The 22109-nt window shown below is 47.1% G+C and overlaps 1 pseudogene; it reads left to right on the plus strand.

Moving 5' to 3' along the window:
* Positions 1–120: 120 nt before the first annotated feature.
* Positions 121–19843, plus strand: LOC120695023 (annotated as a pseudogene).
* Positions 19844–22109: the final 2266 nt, after the last annotated feature.

Below are 22109 nucleotides of genomic sequence, written 5' to 3' on the forward strand. Positions count from 1 at the left end.
GTGGTAAGCCGATCTGCCCAAATTGTGCTTGTGGTGGTGGAGCCGGTACCGTAAGCGCTCGTGGTGGTGATGCTTTAGCTGGTGGCGACACTGGTGCTGGTGTTGGAGCTGGTGTTGGAGATGGGGCTGGAGCTGGCGATGTTGGAGCTTGTGCTGGAGCTGGAGAAGTTGGAGCTTGTTGCCGCAGCGATGCTGGCGTTTCTTGCGGCGGCGATGCTGGAGCTGGTGGTGACGATGGCAGGGCCGGTATATCTATTAGAGCCAGTTGAGTCTGATTTGGTGATGACAAGGTAAGATCTGGTTGATCAACCAGTATGATATCCCGTTTGTGCCATAAAATATTGATGCCAACGCATTGTCCAAGCATGGTTTTCCCATCTGCAGTGGGGATGTCTATCTCGTTCTCCACATAGCTTGATTTTAGTAACTCCTGCACTCGCACGCATGCATATAGAGGCGGGATTGGTTTTCCCTCGAATAAACCCCAAAAAGGAACCACATGCGCCTTGGCAACCTCTTTCGTCTTTCCAGCTCTCCCGATCGGATAGAGCAACATGCACGGAGTAGTACATGTTATAGAATCTACCGGGAACGGTTGTGCTGTGGTTGAGGTGACACTGCTCTGGGCACAAGTCGTATTCGCTTGGGCACATACCGGAGGGGGCATCGCCACTAACTGGCCGGACTGCTGCTGCTCCAGTAGCAACGGATTCATCCATAGTTGTCCGGATTGTTGTTGCTCTGCTATTTGTGCTAACATTTCCTTAAACTTTGGTTCCGCTACTTGCTCTGCCGCTTCTATCATCTCTTCCTTGTACTGGTTGTGCGTCTTGTAGGTAGCCCGGTCCTCCTGGAAGCCATCCTTAAACGACAACTTTGATGATACACCTCTGACGCGGCCTCCATGCTCTTTGGACCCAATGGCTATACTAAGCACGTCCTTGTCCCTCTTGGCTTTGAACTTTCCTTGGCACTGAAGTTTGGCAAGTTCGTATATTTTTTGTGCGACGGCTTCGGTCTTGGGTGTGTCAAAATGTGCCTTGCCATCCACTATCTTAGGCTTCCTTGCTTCAAGCCAGAACCAGCCACGATCAGTAAGACCTACAAAAGAGTCAGGTAGCCCTGCGGCTATTGCAGCATCTCTTTCACGCCGCCACTGATCGGCCTTCCGTTGGTATCCCCCCGGGCCAAGACGGACTTTATGGATGTTGCTCAATGCAAGATCTCTATTTCTCTTGCTTAGAGCTAGTGATTCCTCAGAGTTCTTTTGCTGAACAAACTCTTCCCATTGTGCGGGTGTGATGTCTCCATAATCTAAGAAAGGTGTTCGGCCCTTCTGCACATACTTAGTGTTTAGTTCACTCTTCCACCGGCGGAAGCTTTCACCCAACATCTTCTTCGCATAATGCTTCACTCTGTCTTGTGTTCCTCTTGGCAAAATAAAGGTTCTGCTCAACAGTTGACACATCGCTTCCTTCCTACCCTCAGGAACTGTTAGCCAATCGGGGATCGTTGGATCCAAAACCATCTTTGTTCTTATTATAGAACTAATTGCGTTCTTATTGTAGAACCTGTTTTTAGGGGCGGGTAGTAATGTCACCCGCCCCTAATAATATTTTTTCAATTATCTCCTAAAAATGAGTTATATTCGAAAAAAATTAGCAAAACATATCCAAAAATGTGAAAATTTAATCCTACCATTTTTGAGACCCATAGAACAAGGGAAAAAATGATATCAGTATTTCATTGTGTTTTATGTTTTATAGTGGGCAAACCACAATGTATAGTCTCACACTACTATAACATTACTCTATACCTATATATTTCCACACCCTCAATGCAAATATTTGTGAATAATAATACAGGGACAACATTCGACAATAATATTTCATTACATATTCCAAGTCTCATTAATATCTCTGAGATTCCAAGTTTCATGAATCCGATTACACGCACCCGATTCTAAATAGCTACTGATTTAAGCGGTAACAATTCTCGATTCGCCATCCTTGCGTGCCCATGGCTTGTCATCTTTTTTTAAGCTTGCTTCTATAATTCTCATCTTCTGTGGTAGGTCTGTGAAGAGGTTCATTTCGTTGTACTGATTATAATCTTCCACATCGTTGATACCATCAACTCCTATGATATCTTGTTTTCCCGGGACAACAACATGTTTTGCTTTCTTTGTGGGGTCAGCTACATACAGTACTTGTGCAACTTGTGAAGCAAGTACCCATGTGTCGTCTTTGTATCCAACATTATTGAGGTCAACAATCGTGAGTCCATAGCCATCCACCGCAACACCTCTAGGGTGTTTGACCCAACGACACCGAAATACAGGTATTTGTATATTGTAACCATAGTGCACTTCTCATATATCATCTATAACACCATAGAGAGTGGTACTTTGACCTGTTCTCTTGTCTAATGCCTCAATGCGGACACCACTATTCTGGGATACAGTCTTCTTATCCTTTGCGGCAGTATAAAATAAATATCCATTAATATCATACCCTTGCCATGATGTGACCTGGCTAGATGGCCCTGCCGCTAATTTTTTAATCGTTTGTTCTTCCACGGTCTCCCCATCTGGTAGATCCAGGTCCTTCAGCCATGCAGTCAAACTACGCTTGTGCTCTCTCATGATTCAATCATCTGAGCGGCCATTACATTCGGCACGAATCATGCTCAAGTGTTCATTGACTAAAGGTGTCATTATCGTGAGATGCTGCAAGATGTTATAATGTGCTTGTTGAACTCCTTTAAAATCCTTGTCAATAAATGTTTTTCTCCCAACTGTCCCTACCCCTTCCAACCTCCCAAAAAAGCGAGGAACGGGCAAACTAATGGATACTTTATTATTTACATAACCAAGGCAACACTCAATGACTTCCTCAGTACTATATCCCTCGATCATGGAACCCTCAGGGTAAGCACGATTTAGTATGTACCGGTATAGAATGGACATGAACCGCTCGTACGTCCACATTTCGTGTAGGTAAAGTGGACCAAGTGCACGTATTTGGTTGACCATGTGAACCATTAAGTGCTCCATTATATCAAAAAAATAAGGAGGGAAGCACATCTCAAGTTGTGCAATAGTATCCACAATAAATTCTTGGATATCATTCAATTCATTTTCGTCGATCACTTTTTGAGAAATCTTGTTGAAGAAATAACACAGCCGAGTGATTAGCATTTTCACGTATACTGGCTTGATCGCTCTGATTGCAATAGGGAGGAACACCGTCAGCAACACATGACAATCATGACAGTTATAGCCACATAGCGAGAGGTCTTTCATCGAGACTAGTTTATTTCTTTATGTTGGATGAAAAACGACTAGGGACTGTGATCCCCCGTAAGCCCTCGCATATTGCCTTTTTCTCATCATGTGTCAAATTGTAGGAAGCTGAGGGAAGTTCATATCTTCCATTTTCTTTTTCAATAGGATGAAGTTCCTCTCTTATCTTCATGGCTACCAGGTCTTGACGTGACTTTAAAGTATCCTTTGTCTTTGTTGATGTCTCTAGAAGGAGCCCAATCGTGTTACCAAGCACATTTTTCTTCAGGTGCATCCCATCAATTGCATGGCGGACCTCAAGATCACCCCAATACGGCAAGTACTTGTAGAAGATGGACTGTTTCTTCAATGGTACGCCTGCGATTGGTGCCTTATCTCTATTTTTCTTCTTCCCATCTTTTGTCACCTTCCCATAACTGACCTGGATGGTCCTCGCCATTTTGAAAATTGTTGTTGGTCAAAACCCACCGGCGAGTAGCAACAGGCAACACGAAGAGCCGGGAGGTCGCCGGGGCGCTGGCAGGCACTGCTCCCTCGTCAACGGCCCACAATCCGGCACACGCCGAAGATTCCGGAGAATGTAAGGCGTGCCACCTGACCTATACCTGATCAGGAAGGTGCGAACGTGCTTGCAACGATTTGCCTGCATACACAAACACGTGGAAACGTAAGTCCGAGCTGTGGTCGGCTCCCCGGGACGACTCTTGCATCGGCTTTAAAGAGCCGATCGAGTCCCGGTGTCAGATTGGATCTGTGTGTATCTGGATATTGACAAATAAAGCAAATAATTATGAGAAACTTGCTTCAATTAAATCTAGCTGATCTGATCCATGACAGTAAAAGCTTCACCGCTAAATCGGAACGTCCTACACGTAACTAGGCCTAGCGAACATAACAGATAACTAAACCATAACAAAAAACAGAGGCCTAAGAACTAGCAAGAGCCGATTCCCGGAACAATCCCTATTAAGGCTAAAATAAAGCATCTATTACGTCACCGGAACATCCAATCTGTTTGCAGGGCCTAACCTAGCAGATATTGAGCTAATCCTTATAAAATAAGAACAAACCATAACAGATTGGATCTACCAGATAGAAAAGAAACAAGACGTTAACTCTACGCAACTAACTCTGTGCAACAAGAATTAGCTTAAGATCAAGCATGAATGCATAGAGAGAACATGATATTCGTAGATGATAAGCAACAAAAGCACGATAGATCTACTAAAGCCATGCTACGAACATTGAGATAACTAGCACTACTCGCCATCAAAAATGCTTCAGTACGAGTAATACCAAGGTAAAGGCAAGAACAATGCTGCCCTGATCGCAAGAAACGATCAGGCAACATGGCGCTTACTTGGATGAAACCCTAGAATTAGGGGTGGCGGTGCGCCGAGAGTTGTTGTTGCAAAACGTGATGACGTTCTTTTTTTTTACGAATAACATAAGGTATATATTTATAGTCCGGAGACTTGGGAAACAATCTAATCATATCTTGTCCCGATCGGACTCTATCTCTAATCTTGAACTAAATCTAAAGATACATGGCCCATGTGGGCCAAATGCTCACGCAGGAGCCGATCTACAAGCCTTCTTAATCTTCTACTTTAAGCCCAACATGCTTTCGGCTTAATTTATGGCGATAACACATGCCCCCCTAGTTTTGGCAATGATAATTCCAAAACCACTCCGTCGCTTCATCTTCCCGTTAATGCTCATTAAAAACCGCTGCAACCACCAAGGAAGCACGCAACGTCTCTGCAGCTGGCTCCTCGTAGAATGTGAAACTGCCGATCCGTCTTCCATCTTTTACTATTTAACCTCATCCGAATCGGATCTCTTTACGGCAAACTCATCTTCCTCCAAAGCCAAGTAGCACAGAAAAAACCCCAACCTTCAGTAGCTAGTAGCCATGGCGATTTCTTCCTCTTCCGACTCCAACTCCTTCGGAGATTCTTCCTCCTCCTCTTCTCCTTCTTCTTCCCTCCCCGCTTCTTCCATCGACTCCATCCCGGAGAGCCGAGAGCCGACTCCTGAGTGGAACCCGACGGCAACGTACGAGGCGCTGGCTCCTCTGCATTGGGATGTAGAGGAGTTCGACTTCGGGATCGTCTCCGAGTAGGACGAGCCCGAGACCGAGGGGGAAGACCTCTAGTTCCTATTCCAGGAGGAACTGGAGAGCATCAGCGACGACGCTTTCTCTTGGGACGGAGTCGACTCCTCCTCGGAAGAGGAGATCGACTCCTCCTCCGGCGAAGACCCGATGGGAGGGAAACCCTTCCAATTCCTCGGGTCCTCCGAGGAGAACAGCGAGGAAGAGAGCAGCGGCAGCGGTCGGAGCAGCGACTTCGGGTCCGAGGGCGGCAGCAGTGCCTTCGACGACGATGACAGCTACGACGACGAGGACAACGACAGCGACGACGACGACGATGATGGCAACGACGGCGGAGATGCGCCGGCCCAGAGCCCCAAACGCCGTAGGTACTAGGTACCTATGAGCAGTAGAAGTAGTACTATAGGAATAGGATTGTAAAGCCCAAGGATTAATTCCTTTGTAAAAATCGGCTTTTTCCTTGTAAAAACCTTTCCTTTTAATAAAGTTAATTTCCTTCAATTGCTGTGTGTTTGATTTATTTTCCAAAAAGCCGATGGCAACGCATCAGGCTTCTACAAATATCTAAGAGCCGACGAAATTCAAACTAGAAGCAACCCGCACAAGAGTAGAGCATCACTTCCACCTTGAACCGAACTCGAAACAAACTCTCAAATCCGAGCATAATTCAAAAACCCAGCTCTACAAATTCGAGCAAAAACTTCTCCAAGCATCCAGAATTCGATTCAGAACCCATAGCAATCAAACCCTAAACCAACAGATCTGAACCATGACAGACTCTGTAGCTCAAACAACAAATCCTATAGATGATGATGCGGCAATCTGTGGCCTAAAGGTAATATTCAACCTAATTCTTTTGGTTTTCCTTAGCTTACTAAGCCTCTGAAACATTAAACTCTGAAACCTGACATCATATGCATACTTCTGAATTTCTGAACTTCAGGTGTCAGACATTCTTCTGCCGTATCCTTCCAATCCAAAATCTTTCTGTCTCGGCCCACGAGCTTACGAAAATCCCATAGATTTGATCTCTTGTGAAGCAAATAGGATCCCTTTCGTGAACCAAAACATCAATTTGAATTCCTGGGCCGACTTCTTAAGAGCCTGGCCCAATCCACCTGAAAGCTGGATTACATGGTACAGTAGAGTAGCAAAAGCTCACATGCCCTTGTGGCAAGAATTAAACATAGCCGATGCACTTAGCTTATCATTATCACCCCTTGATAAAGATGAGAACCTTCTGAAAACCATCGGCTATTTTTGGTCTGACGCTCTGAACTGTTTCCTCTTTGGCCACAGTCCCATGACCCTTACTCTGTTAGATGTCACCATGATCACTGGCCTAGACATTGGATCCCCCAATCCTGCTGCTCACAAAATGGCAGAAGTCCCCTTTAAACTTTCATCCAAGTCAAACTGCACAAACTGGGGCACTTACATGAACCAGCACATGAAAACAAAAGGTCCAGTGACTGAAAAGGAACACACAGCCTTTTTAAACCTTTGGTTAGAACATTTCATCTTCTGTGGTCCTTCCTTAGCTCCAACTAAGAATTATCTTCCTTTGGCCTACCATCTGGCCCATGGCAACCGCACCGGCCTAGGCAAACTTTTCCTTGGAGAAACATACAGATGTCTCCACCTGATGACAACCAACTTGCTTAACCAAAAGAAACATAAAACTGGAGGCCCTTGGTGGTTTATTCAGTTATGGGCACAACTTTACTTTCAGCATCAGATCCCAAACTTCCAACGCCTGACCAAGAATTCCTTTCCCGATGAGAGTGGCAAACCAATTAGATGTACTAGTTATGGCCAAACCTTATTTAGTCTTCCTGGCAGTAAACTGAATCCAACAGATGCAACAAACTGGTTCAGAGTTTTCTACAAAGGCCTAGAGAATCCACTCTATTTTCCATTCACTGAATCTGAATCCTTTGAGAACCCAACTGCCTTTAGACTGGATAGTTTTGCCGATGACGACATCACTCAACATCTATACTCCCTGATGATTCGACCTGGTTTCCTCCCTGTTGGTATGAGTACTTCCAATAGAATTATTAAACCAGGCTATGAAACCTATCAACCAGTCATAGCAGCTCGGCAATTTGGCATAGGACAAGTCCCTCCCCACTTCCATATTCACCACTTGGTGGAGAGTAGAGCCGATCTGCCTGATGGCCTCACCAGTTCAAGATGCTACAGCATTTCGACAACCTCCACATTCCAATATCAGCTGATCTATCCTTTGATCCTTCATCAATCGACTTCTGCACATGGTGGGGAATGTGGAAAACACATGTATTTAGGAAACCTCTAGGTCCTCGACTGCAGCAAATTGACCCTGAATACGTAATCCCCGAAGAGGTACTAAATTTATGCATTCATTCTTTCTAAGTCCTCTATTTTTTCTCTTAACTAATCCTGCTCACCCTGTTTGCAGCAACAAGATGGTCCAGAACCTATGACCAGCAATGGGGAGCCATTCCACTTTCTTCCAACTGCCCCTGATGTACTCTTCTGCAAGGGATCACCATCAATGAAGAAAGTGATAATGACTATTCAGCCAGACTTACTTCAGTCGGCTTCCAAACGAAAACAAGCTTCTGCAATTGTTACCCCCCGAGTTCCAACCAAAAAGAGGAAGATGATTACAAAAAGGATCATTAAGAAAATTGTCCAATCTTCCCCAAGTCCATCAGATACTAACTCCAACCAGGTGATTCATCTTTTCTGAAACTTCTTCCCAATGCACATATATTCTGGTTGACCGTAATTTTATTTTCAGGACATGGCTAAAGACATCCCCAATGCAGAAAGCCCAGTACAACATGAGACGACTGCAAATCCTAATGTACTGATAGAGGCAAGCGAGGGGCAAGCTAACACAGTCAATGTTTTTGATGTCGACACAAGCTCTATTAGGACGATCGCTCTTGAACCGCCCAATGCTTCTTCTTCAGAACAGGTAACATTACAAGAACCAATTCTGAACCAGCCGATAGCTTCATAAATGCACCTTGCTCTAATTTCAGATATGTCCATAGGGCTTTGACATTTCAGGTTTACTTTCCTTTGACCCGGCATCAATGGGTCTGACTGCCCCTGGAGCAAAAGCACCATCTTTGCAGCAATCAGCTAACTTGGCAAATCAGCTTCAACTCATCAAGGATCTGCTATCTGCTCCGATCATTACTTTGGTTGATGATTCCAGCAAGATAAAAGAAATTCTTGAGCAGATAGAATCCCAACTTCCAGAATCACTTCGAGTCAAACTTTGGGCAGCCGGCCATCTTCCTTTCTTTCGGGCAGAGGTGAAGGCAGCACAACAGAGAATAGAAGTGCGTCACTCTCAAATCCCTCTGAAAGCCGACATCGCTCAGAAGTGCAAACTACTCAACCAAAAGAAGGCAACTCTGGATGCTAAAGCTGATATCTCCGAGAGCACAGGACGACTCAACCTCTTGGAAAAGGAACTGATGGAACTTGAAGAAAAGGTCCGCAATACCCAAAGACTAATCCAAGAGGAGAAAGCTTTGATCGCAAACTCCAAGCAGGAAGCCCAAGAAATGGCTGAACAAATACAGGTAGAGTTTGCAGAGATAAGCACCTTGAGTCGACAGATAATATCAGGCGATGACAAGGACGACGAAGAAATCATTGCAAGAGCTGACACTGTACGTGCAGAAGCCATCCATGCCATGAAAGGATTCCTGAACTAGTAGAACTATTCAGAAAACATTTGATGTTGCCTGTTAAACCTGAAACTTGTACTCGTTTAAAATATCTTAAGTCGATGGTCACATATCGGCTGTCCCGCTTCTCATTTATTATCTCTCTTTTTTTTACTGGCCAACTCAACGTGTTGGCCTCTCATGATTTTTTTTACTGGCCAACTCAACGTGTTGGCCTCTCATGATTCAGCCAGATGGATTTCATCGGCTTTTATCACTCACCTTCCCACATGCTCGGGAAATATTTCTTGAGGTGTTGGCCATTGACAGCCACATGAAACTTGACACCATCCAACTCCTCAAGCATGTAAGCATTTCCAGACAAAACCTAATCAACCTTGTACGGTCCGTGCCAAGTTGGAGACCACTTGCCATATTTTCTATCTTTAGTTCCCAATGGTAACACTGCCTCCCAAACTAGATCTCCAACCTGGAATTCTTTCGGCTTGACCCTTTTATTATATGCACGAGCAACTTTAGCCTTGTTTTCCTTAATTTTCTCAAGCGACCAAAGTCTTACATCTGTAAGATCCTCCACATTATCATTCATCAAGGTCGCATACTGTTCAGCCAATAGATCATTCTGAAACTTAACACGTCTCGATCCGGCCGTAATTTCCCACGGTAACACAGCATCTTGGACGTAGACCAAATGGTATGGTGACATCTTGATGGATCTGTGAAACGAAATTCCATACACCCACAAAGCTTCTGACAACACCTCATGCCAGCGCCTAGGATATTCATCGATCTTTCTCTTAATCAACTTGATAAGGCTCTGGTTGGATGCTTCAGCTTGTCCATTAGCCTAGGCATAATATGGGGATGATCTGATTAGCTTGAACCCCGTGTCATCGGCAAACTTCCTAAATTCTTCCGAAATAAAGACCGGCCCTCCATCGGTCGTGATGGTCTGAGGGATCCCAAACCTATGAATGATATGTTCTTTGACGAAACTGATCACATCTTTTGATGCCACTGACCTCATGGGTACCGCCTCTACCCATTTTGTGAAATAATCCGTGACAGCTAAATCCCATTGGTGGCCTTTACTAGACGGCGGGTTAATCTGGCCGATCATATCCATGGCCCAACCCCAGAACGGCCATGGCTTAATAATAGGATTCATTACTGATGCCGGTACCATCTGAATCTTGCCGAATTTCTGACATGCCTGACATCCCTTGTAATATTTGAAGCAATCTTCAAGCATGGTAGGCCAGTAATATCCCAATCGCCTAATCAGCCATTTCATCTTATGAGCCGTTTGATGAATGCCGCAGGCTCCTTCATGAATCTCATGCAAAAGCCGATTCGACTCTGCAGGTCCCAGACATTTAAGCAGCAGTCCTTCCAAGGTCCTGTAGAACATGTCGTCCCCTATCAGAACATACTTCATAGCTTTGAGTCTTATCCTTCTGGGTGCCCCGCCGAGCCGAATCCTTCAAATAATTGAAGATATCGACTCTCCAGTCTCCAGGTTCTAGAAACTGAACCTCTACATTGACTCCATCAGCTGTTTCCTTGTATCCTGAAGCCATCTGTGCCAAATTATTGGCTTCATTATTCATAGTTCTGCGTATCCAGTGGAAATTAATGTACCTGAATTGTGACATCAACTCACGGCATTGCATCCATATTGGGAAAAGAGCCTCGCTCTCACATTTATATTCTTCCGTGAGCTGAGAAATCACCAGTTTCGAATCCCCAAATACTTCCACTGCCTCTGCACCAGCTTCCAGGAGTAATTCCATCCCTTTGCACACAGCTTCATATTCTACTAAATTATTGGTGCACGGAGCAGTCATCCTGATGGAAAAAGAATAAGTCACCCCTCGAGGTGACACCAACAGAATTCCCACACCGCATCCATCATCGCATGCCGATCCGTAAAAAAACATGGCACAAGCACGTATAAACAGTGCAGCTATATCAGTGCTAACCCTGTTTGCCATGAGATCCGCCAATGTCTATCCTTTGACTGCCTTCGCAGGCTGATATCGGATATCGAACTCTGACAATGTAAACATCCACTTTCCGAGCCGGCCTTTCAGAACTGGAGCCGACAACATATACTTTATGACATCCGATTTGCAGATGACAATCGTTTCCGCCGAGAGCAAAATATGACGAAGCTTTGTGCATGTAAAGAATAAACAAAGGCAAAGCTTCTCGATCTCAAGGTACCTGGTCTCGGCGTCTAACATGCGCCTGCTGAGGTAGAAAACAACCCTCTCCTGGCCGTTATGCTTCTGAACCAATACCGAAGCAATGGAAGTGTCACCCACAAACAGGTACACGTAGAATGGCCTATCTTGCTGGGGTGGAACCAACACTGGAGGCTTCGATAGATATTCCTTGATTTCATCAAAAGCCTTCTGTTGTTCTGCCCCCCAGCGAAACTCAGCATCTGTTTTGACTTTCACCAAACCCATGAACGGCTCGATGCGCCCAGACAGATTGGAGATAAAACGTCTGACAAAGTTGATTTTGCCGATGAGCTTCTGCAAATCTTTCTTCGTAGTAGGTGGTCTCATTGTCCTTACAGCTTCTTGACTTTTCAAGCCGATCTCGATTCCCCGCTCGTGCACCAGGAATCCTAAGAACTGACCAGCCGATACACCGAACGCGCACTTCTTTGGGTTCATTCTGAGTCCAAACCTTCGAGTCCGCTCTAAGACCTGGCGCAAATCTTCCAGATGTCCCCCAGCCGACGTGGACTTGACCACGACGTCATCAATGTAGATCTCCACCAATTTGCCGATGAGATCATGAAAAATGTAATTCATGGCACGTTGATACATTGCACTGGCATTTTTCAATCCAAAGGTCATAACCAAGTACTCAAACAACCCGACCGCGCCTGGTACTCTGAACGCGGTCTTGTGTACATCCTCTATGGCCATAAAAATCTGGTTGTAGCCGGCATTACCATTCATAAAACTCATCATCTTATGACCAGCCGCTGCGTTGATCAATGCTTCCGCAACAGGCATCGGATACTCGTCCTTTGGTGTTGCTCTGTTGAGGTCTCTGAAATCCACGCAGACTCGCCATCGGCCATCTTTCTTTTGGACAGGGACCATGCTAGAGATCCACTCCGCATACCGACATGGCCAGATGAATCCTGCATCCAGCATTTTTTGCACTTCTTTCTTAACCTCCTCTAGGACTTCGGCCTTCATCTGACGCGCTGGTTGCGGAAACGGCCGAAATCCCTTCTTAAGCGGTAGCCGATGCTCGACGATATTTCTATTCGGGCCGGGCATCTCAGTATAATCCCATGCGAAACAGTCCCGGTACTCCTTCAACAGTTCTATCATTTGCTCACGCAAGATCGGGTCTAACTTTTTGCTGATAAATGTCGGTCGCGGCTTATCCCCGGGACCGATATCGACTTCCTCCAAATCGTCAGCAGACGTAAACCCGTACCCCAACTTGCCGCCGTCTGAAAGATCGACATCGACAGCAAACATAGGGAGATAACAAGAAAAATTTCCCGGCCAACCGCACGGGCTGGCCGTTCCCACATTTCCGTCATTATTCAAAACTGAATACTCTGCAAAGGCCATTGTTTGTACATAATGTAATAATTGTAACCCCAAGTATATATTACTCATTTTTTGGGGCCGGTCGCTGGGACCAGCCTCTCTAAATTTGCTGGGCTCCGTAGCTTGCCAGGATGTGTCTACTCTGTGAGGCCAGTGGATAAGACCAGCCTCAACCTGTTTTTTGTCGCTTCAATCCGATCACAGTCTTCCAGCGCGATCCCTGAGATCGGCTCTTGCCCTTCCGCATCCCAGGCGTTCATGTCTGCAAGCGAAACCTCCACCTCATCGCCATCCCACTGGACCAAGCACTGGTGCATCATGGAAGGAACACAACAATTTGCGTGAATCCAATCCCTCCCAAGCAGCACTGTGTATGTACTCTTACTGTTGACGATGAAGAACGATGTTGGAATGGTCTTGCGGCCAACTGTCAACTCCACATTGAGGACACCCTGTGCCTCCGACAGCTGACCGTTGAAATCATTGAGCATCACATTGGTCTTGATAAGATCAGCAGTGGAACGACCCAACCGGCGCAGCACTGAGTACGACATCAGGTTGACTGCGGTGCCAGTGTCGACCAACATCTTGTTCACAGGTTTGCCATCGATGAGGCCCTTGAGATACAATCCCTTCTGGTGCTTGTAGCTTCTCTCCTTGGGCTTCTCGAAGATGATCGGCTGTGGGCCGAGATCCAGCTGCGCGATGGCCAATTCCTCCGGTTGGGGCGCCCGAAACTCCGATGGGAGCACGAACACCATGTTCACATCAGTCGATGGCTTGTCATCAGCTCTTGGCTGCTTGGGGCGCCACTCCCTCCTTGGAGGATGCCTTTCCACCCTTCGCGGGCGCGTGACTTGCTCTACGAGATCTGGACGCGCTTTCCTCAGCACGTCAAGGTACCTTGCTTCTGCCTCTTCGAGGTTGCGTAGGCGCTGCACTCTGCGCTTCTGTGATCGGCTGAGCCCGTCAGGACACCACCGTGGATGATGATACTTGTCTTCTTCTTCTAGCTCAAGATCATCCCTAGGTGGCTGCCTCACATGGTCGTCGTGATGTGTTCTGGGCCCCAAGCGCTGGAACACCGATGTCTCGCCTTGCTGGCGTCCCTGAGGCCTGCACTCCAAGCAATCATCTAAAGTAGGCAATCGGGCGGCTATACCTTGCGGGTGGGCCTCAGGAGGGGAAAGAGGTATCCTGATGGTATATCTCCAATATGGTGAATTGTAATAGTATATTTCCAACTCCTGAAAGTTGTAATGGTATATCTCCAATTAACCCTACCATTTTTGAGTTTGATATATCTTATAGTGCTCTTTCTCATATTCGTTAAGGATGTAAAGTTACTTGGAATATCACGCTTTACTTATTTATATATCTATCTGTCGTTGCTTCCATGTTGTACTCGTTTCTAGGGTTATGCTGTCGAAATTTTCTATTTCGGCATTTTATAGTGCAGTTGTGTAGTATCCTAGGGTTGCGTGATTCCTGGGGTGTTACACTTATAGAGGATACATCTGCTTTACACGTGCCCTCAAAATGATATTGGCTGCAACTGACAAGGATGTGAAAATGAAAGGCAGGCACGACGAGCTACATGGGTTCAGGGTTCCTTTTGAACTCTTCCTATGTTGACATTTTAAATATCATCTTAAAGAGAAAATGTATTTTACTGCTTTCACCAATCCATTTTGTCTTTCTAACCCCATGAATAAAATTTTGGCTCGATTTACTCTCTCTCAAACTATTTTCCTTTTACCACCTAGTGAGAGTTGTCCTATTTATTTCTCCATCTACGGGTTGGGCCTGTTTGGCATGGCTTATTTTGGCTTCAGATTCACCTATTTCACGCAAATCAAGATACTGTAGCGTGAAGCTGTTTTATAAGCCCGTGCTAAAATAAACTAGAAGCCGAATGAAGCAAGTTTTTCTAGCTTCACCGGCTTTGGCTTGGCTTTGGCTTTACTGGTGAAGCCGTTTAGGGTGAAGCTATGCCAAACGGGACATGAATTTTAAGTTCAAATATTATGACCAGATATTGGGCATGATGCCTTATGTTAGAAAAACATATTAATTTTTTTATGTGGTTATTTTCATAGGTTAGGAATATTTAATACGGAATTGATCCTAGATATACAAAACTGCATGGAATACACTTGGTAGAATTTGAACTTAAAACTCAACTTGTATATGGAGAAAAAAATCTCATTAGAGGGTAGATTGGACCAACTGAAATAGTTCTTCGGAGTAAATCAAGTATAAATTGGTGAGGATAATAGTTTGAGGGTGGAAATTTTATTTAAGGGTGGGGGTGTTAAGCGGACCAAAGTGAATTGATGTGGATAATAAAATAGACCTTTCTCTCATCGTAATACTCGTCTATAAATACCGGCTAGTGTCATCGGCTAGTAATGAACAAAGCATACGAGCAATGGATTTCTATTCTTCTCCGCGTCGCCTTAGAGCTTCGGCGCTACTTGTATGCTTTTGCACGTTATTAATTATTCGGGGTAAATGGAGGATCTTCAAGGGTAAGCAAGTCTGCCAACGATCTGTCACCAGCTAGAGTGGTAGGATATGGCTAGCTTAACTGGAGGAGCTTTCTAAAATTTAAGTTCTAACCCATTATGTTTGTAGCTTTATATTGTATACCTAGGCGATGTGAAACATGGACACCCGGACGATGTTGTTGCTTCGCACCATGATGTCCTCGCCACTGTTCTTGGAAGGTGCTACATGGTTTCTGCCAATAATTATTAGGTCATTTCCTCCTGCTTGCTGACTGTTTTATCTGAAAGTTCATGGTTTCACTGCCATAGCTTTCTAAAGGCAGCGGAATTGAATGTGGAGTACTATAGGTAAATATGTTTAGTTTGCTACGTTAATATTATTTACTTTCAGCAAGGACGATTCTCTGGCCTCCACGGTCCACAACTACAAGCATGGCTTCTCAGGATTTGCAGCAATGCTTACTCAAGACCAAGCTGAACAGCTTGCAGGTTAGGTCTTTCACTTCATGCCCTGAAACAAGTTAAATTCGGACAGCCTCGTGGCCCTCCACGTCGCTGGCAGGCGACGCCGAGGGTGACTCCCACCGCCGGCCAAAGGCCCCTCGCAGCCGCCCATCTCCGGCCGCCGCCGACGGCGTCGAAGTCGGTGCTGCTCGCAAATCCCTCTTCCTTTCCTCCTCCTCTCGCTGTTTCCATTTCCTCCTGCTCCAAGATGCAAATCTTGGCCAGCATGGTGCTTTCCCCCTCAATACGCTCGTTCTTGGCCTGATCTACCCTGCTGGAGTCCTGATCTAGTCCCTGATTGGGTGGATCGGGGCTGTTGTGGGCTTGTGGCCCGGCCTCCGGTCAGGCTCGAGACGGCAAGTGCAACGGCCCGGCACCCATGGGCGACAGCGGCTGCTCAGCACGGCGTCCTCTCGGGCAGATCCGGGTGCTCCCACGCCGGATCTGTGCTGGCTGCCGGTTTCGGTCGGAGTGGTGCTGCTTGCGCAAGCCGCTGGGCTCAAATCGACTGGGGGCGATGGCCGGCCCAGGCCAGCGGCAGGCATCAAGCGCTGGCGCTGGCATGTGGTCATCCCGCCCCCGACAGGATGGCGGGTTCATGCCCGGCGGATGTGGCGGCCTGGCCAAGGGCGCCGTCCCCTGCTTCCCCGAGCCGTGCTGGCTGTCGGGTCGGGGCGCTCGCCACGGTGCGGCAGCCCTAGCGCCCATGCGGAGTCGGCCGCTCGCGCCTGGTACGCACAGCTGCAGGCCTTGCTGTCGGAGATGCTGTGCTGCGAGCACAAGGGTGGCGGTGACGACGCAGGTGCTGGAGGCATGCAGATGCAGGGTATGAGAGCTTGGTGAAAGGTATGCCCGTTCTTCAGGCTGACAACGACAATGGCGTTTGGCGCCACCTGCCTTCTTGAAGGCATTGTCGTGCTCATCCTGCAAGATTTTCGGTGAAAACCTTGCTCTACTGGGCAGGCGGCGACGGCATCTCCGATGTCGCTCCCTACTTGTAGGCGCCGTCTTTGGAGGTCTATGCTACCTGCTGCTGGTTTAGGCGCCGCTTCTTCGAAGGTCTATGCTCTATCTCCTCCTGACTTTTCATTGATGAGGCGAGCACTCGCTGCTGGCTGCCATCGTTGTTCAGTGAATGTCCTCCTCTGGTGCCTTTGCTTTGTCGGCATTCTTCTTAGTGGTGCCAGTAAATCAATCGCCGGGTGGTGTTTCCACCGCTACTATCATTCCCCTTTATGGGTTCCTCCCCTTGGATGGCTGTATGTGGAGCTCGGATGTGCTGTAGGTGTCGCCATCAACTTCAAAGGAGACCGTCGTGTCCGGTAAACTGTGGTTTGCGTGTCCTTCACCTCTCTTAGTCCTTATTCCACTGGGTGGTCCCTCAGATGGAGGGCGGCAGTGGAGCGGCGTAGCTACGAGGAGCAGTGCAGGGATGAATTGGTCATAGTGTAGCCGGCAAGTATGTTGTTCGGTGGTGGCGTTAATCGGCGATCGGTGGTCATCTTCGGCTTGTGACATGACTCTTCTTTGGTTAGTTAGTGAGTTGCGTATCTCTTATCGTTGTACCTTAGTGTTAGTGTTCTCCTCTCTCTGGTTTTTCCTCCAATATACTGAAATTGTAATGTGTAATTTTGGCTGCCAAAAGCCCTATCAATGAAATTATTCAGGTGGGGACCCCCCTATCGTAAAAAAAAACAAGTTAAATTCCGCCATCTGTACTCTACTCTAGAATTATCAATTCACAGTAAATCCTCCATGCCTTTGTGGTCTTGCATGTTAACTCTCCAGAGCTTCCTGAAGTCATTAGTGTTCAACGAAGCAGAAGGTACACGACGACACCACTCGAAGCTGGGACTTCCTTGGCCTTGGTCTGAGCAACCAAATGCCCAGTGAGCTGCTCCATAGAAGCAGATACGGAGAAGATATAATCATCGGGGTCATTGACACCGTCACACCGGTACCCAATCCTTATATTTCTTAAGAAATTGGACGAAGTGGTTTGGCTCGGAACCATGTCTTCGCGCACCACTTCTTGTGCATCCAACGGAACGGTGTTCTGGCTGCAGGTATCTGGCCGGAGTCGACGAGCTTTAGCGACGAAGGGTACGGGCCGGTGCCGTCACGGTGGAGAGGCGTGTGCGGTGTGCCAAGTCGGAGAGGGCTGGGGCAGCGACAACTGCAGCCGCAAGATCGTCGGCGCGCGGTTCTACAGCGCCGGAGTGGGCGAGGAGAACCTCAAGATGGACTTCCTCTCGCCCCGCGACAAGGACGGGCACGGCACGCACACAGCCTCCGCCGCGGGCTCGGCCGTGGTGGCGGCCAGTTTCCAGGGCCTCGCCGCAGGTGTCGTGCGCGGCGGCGCCCCCCGCGCTTGCATCGCCGTGTATAAATCCGTGTGGCCAAGTGCTGCCGGCTGGCGGGCCAGCACCACGGCCATCGACGACGCCATCGACGACGGGGTGGACGTCCTGTCGCTGTCCCTCGTCGCGGAGAACTCCTTCGGCGCCCTGCACGCCGTGCAGAAGGGTATCACAGATTCACAGTCGTGTACGCCGCGGGGGACCTGGGGCCTGCACAGCAGGTGGTCAGTAACAGTGCTCCCTGGGTCATCACCGTCGCGGCGAGCAAGATCGACCGGTCGTTTCCAACAGTGATCACGCTAGGAAACAAGCAACAGATCGTGGTACCATACGGAACACAAGTTTGGAGTTTGGACAAGAACCCAACCCGGCCATGATTCACATGTGTGCACTGATCTTGGCAACCTCTCTATTCTGCTCATGTATTTGCAGGGACAGTCCTTGTACTACGGAGGGGACAGCAGCTCACCACGCAGCGGCTTCAAACTTTTCGCGTTCAGAGGCTTGTACGATAAAAACCTTTGCTGAGTTTTGGTTCTAATAAACCTGTGCGACTGCGTACACGCCAGGCATTTTTGAAGCTGAACAGATCTCCTCGCTCTTTTCTTCTGTCATCAGATGCTCTTCGAGTGCTCTGAACGCCACGGACGTGAGAGGTAAAATTGTGCTCTGTCGTGGTGCATCGCTTCGGGCGTTGAGTAACGTCTTGAATGGCGGAGGCTCTGGTATTATCTTTGCTCAGTATACCACCAACCTTGTAGATGCCACAGCTGATTGCAAGGGCATTGCATGGGTTCGTGTGGACTTGGACACTGCCAACCTTATCAGCTTATATATGGGTGATGCGAGGTAAAAATGCCTTCGCCTCTGGATCTTCAGTGGTGAACTAACATTGCAAACTAGAATCCCCAGGTTGCATTGAGGTCAAGCTTGTCTTTCTGACTGTTTTGAGCAGATCTCCTGTTGCAAAGGTCGGACCAGCACGCACGCACCGTCACAGGTGAAGAGGCAGTTGGCCCAAAAGTGGCAGCATTCTCCTCAAGGGGTCCATCGATCAACTACCCTGAAGTTATCAAGGTACCTAGACACACACAAAAATGAAAAAGAAAAACAAAGTAAAAGTAAACATTACAAACCTACAATTCCTTTGGGTAAACTATAAACAGACAACACCCTCCTTTTGACATTTCATAAGAATGCTCCTTTTAGGTTGTGTAATCACATGAGTACTCTTTTTTTTAATTTATCCCATTTCAGAGGATGACTACCCTTCCAACAAGTTTTGAGTACGTCATGTGGGTCTAGGTTGTTCTACCTTATAAAAGTGTGGTTTTGCAAATATTTTTTCACAAGGCACTATGTAGTTCTGTGTTAGTTTTTTTTCTCTGAGAATAATTGTTTGTTTCATGAGATGAAAAAAAAGTTTAGCTTTGTAATAGTTGTACCCAAAGAAACTGTAGTTCTGTGATATTTACTTTAAAACAAGGTAAAAACAGTACATAATTCTTGAAGTATAATGATATCGTTATTGTTGCCTCCTGAACAGCCTGACATCGCAGCACCAGGTGCAAGCATATTAGGGGCCATAAAAGATGCATATGTAATTGGCTCAGGGACATCCATGGCAACACCACACGTATCAGGCGTTGTGGCGCTGCTGAAAGCCCTGCACCCAAATTGGTCCCCAGCTGCCCTGAAATCAGCCATCATGACCACCGGTAGCAAATATTCTAACCAGAATTCAGAACACAACCTCTAATTCATGTTGAGGCACCTCAGCTTTCTGTCTAACCTAAAAAAACTCAACTGGGCGCGGGGGGGGGGGGGGGGGGGGGGTTGAGACACCATGGAAGTTGTCTAACCTTAAAAGCCCATGGTACTTGTAAGATTGTTCTAAAAAAAAGATCATACTCCCTCTGTTCCATAATGTGATGTGAGACAGCATTATCTCATAATATAGCTGCTTTTTAAGTTTCCAGGTGAATTTTTTAATATGAGAGGTCTAAAATGGCTTGCTACATCTGCATGCCATAATTATTCTCATAATGAGTGCATTGTAACTAAAGAAGGTTAATATAGACTTTTTATTCTCCATGCTTAATCTGTCTGAAAAACTCTACAAGTAGCTACATTATGGAAGAGAGGGAGGATTTCATTGTTGAGCATCCGATTAATGATGAGCATGATTTAGAAGTCGGTTATATTACTTGCACACCATGAAAGTTGTATTTCGATGGATCGGTTTGTGATGATAAGAGAGGAATTAGTGATATTCTTATTTCTCCGAATGGTGTCTAAAAAAACAAATGAGCCTACTCCCTCTGTTCCATAATGTAGCTACTTGTAGAGTTTTTCAGACAGATTAAGCATGGAGGTAAAAAGTCTATATTAACCTTCTTTAGTTACAATGCACTCATTATGTGAATAATTATGGCATGCAGATGTAACAAGCCATTTTAGACCTCTCATATTAAAAAATTCACTTGAAAACTTAAAAGTAGCTATATTATGAGATAATGCTGTCTCACATCAAAAAAACAAGACAATATATTATACGGCCCGTGTAGCTGAACCCACGATTTTTCTTCTGGTAATCCGGTCCCACACGGCCTGCGTAACCAAGAAAGACCTTAGGTTGATTTCAGGCCAATATCATACGGCCTGTGTAACTGAACCCACGATTTTTCTTCTATACTCCAACATGGGCCGCTGAGCTGACCAATGTGCAGGCCGGGGATCTTCACTGCTGAAATTCTACTGGCGACGCACAGGTAGATCTTCACTGCAAATCTTGCTCACCAGCGTCCGGCCGGTGATTGGTGAAGCAAGTTTTTTTTCAAGAGCTCATCTGGCCGTTTTTCATTAAGAGGAAGCAACACGGCTTCTCCAGGCCGAGAAACCCCCGAACCCTGGTCTATGCCCGAGAGGGTCAAGCCTTCCCTGGTCTATGCCCGAGAGGGTCAAGCCTTATGGCGAGCACAACGAAAACGTTTTTTAACTCACAGGCGGAAATTCGCCCCAGCCGGAGTTCGAACCCCAGACCTGTGGGGTGATACTGAACCCAGCTAGCCAACTCGGCTAGTGGGTCGTTCGCAGCTTTCTGTCTAGGCACCGTATCCTATGGAAATCAAACCCCTTGTGCAAACTTTGGAAACTCCAACGGAGGCCACAGGATCCCCATCCGAGTGCACTGGACAGAGATGGGGAAATTTGCATTTAGGCGCCCGCCTCACCCCACCGTTGCCTGGTCGTTTTGCACATCACTCCCTGCCTGTTCCGTTCCGTCTGGGCGAGCAGGCCTCCGTCTGCTTCGTCCGTCTGGGTGTCGCTTCGTCCGTTCCGTGCCCTAGGGCCAATAGCACCGCCGCCTCCTCCGTTCCGAACAGCACCGCCTCTGTTGCAGCGCCTCCAGCAGCGGGCCGACCTCGTCGCACGGGTCGCCACCGCCCTCGTCGCACGGCCCGTGGTCCTGCCGTCCGCCATGGGGCCGGCGGCCGGCAGCGACGCCATGGAGTTGGGAGCTGCATCATCGGGAATTGGCACCAACTCCAACAGCCTCGTCGCAAAGACATGGTCGCCGGCCTGCAACTCGAACAGTGCCACCGCCCAACAGCTATGGAGCCCTCCACCTAACAGCGCCGCCCTCGTCGCTCCCGTGATTCAAAGCCGCCCGTCCGCCATGGAGCTACTCGCCGCCATGGAGCTGCCGTCCACCATGGAGCCGGCGGCCGTCCGCAATGTGAACTTCGGCGTTGGTAGTGGCAGCCATTCAGTTCCATGAACCTTTTAAGATCAATTGAGCAAAGTACTTTTGTAAACACAATTTTCACTAGTGACATCATTCAGCTTATTGCTGCTAATTTTCAGATCAATTGTGCTGCATTTTGAGTTAATCACGTTCCTTTCCGATTCACGTTTAGAGTTCTTTTTTTGTTGTTGTATGCACATGCACTCTTTTTTTTTTTGCCCTTGATGGTACAAATGGACTGAATGTACAAACTGTCATCCATTTTTTTTTCATGTGAGTGAA

This window comes from Panicum virgatum, chromosome 2K, assembly GCF_016808335.1.
Source record: "Panicum virgatum strain AP13 chromosome 2K, P.virgatum_v5, whole genome shotgun sequence".
In the NCBI taxonomy this organism is placed as follows: domain Eukaryota; kingdom Viridiplantae; phylum Streptophyta; class Magnoliopsida; order Poales; family Poaceae; genus Panicum; species Panicum virgatum.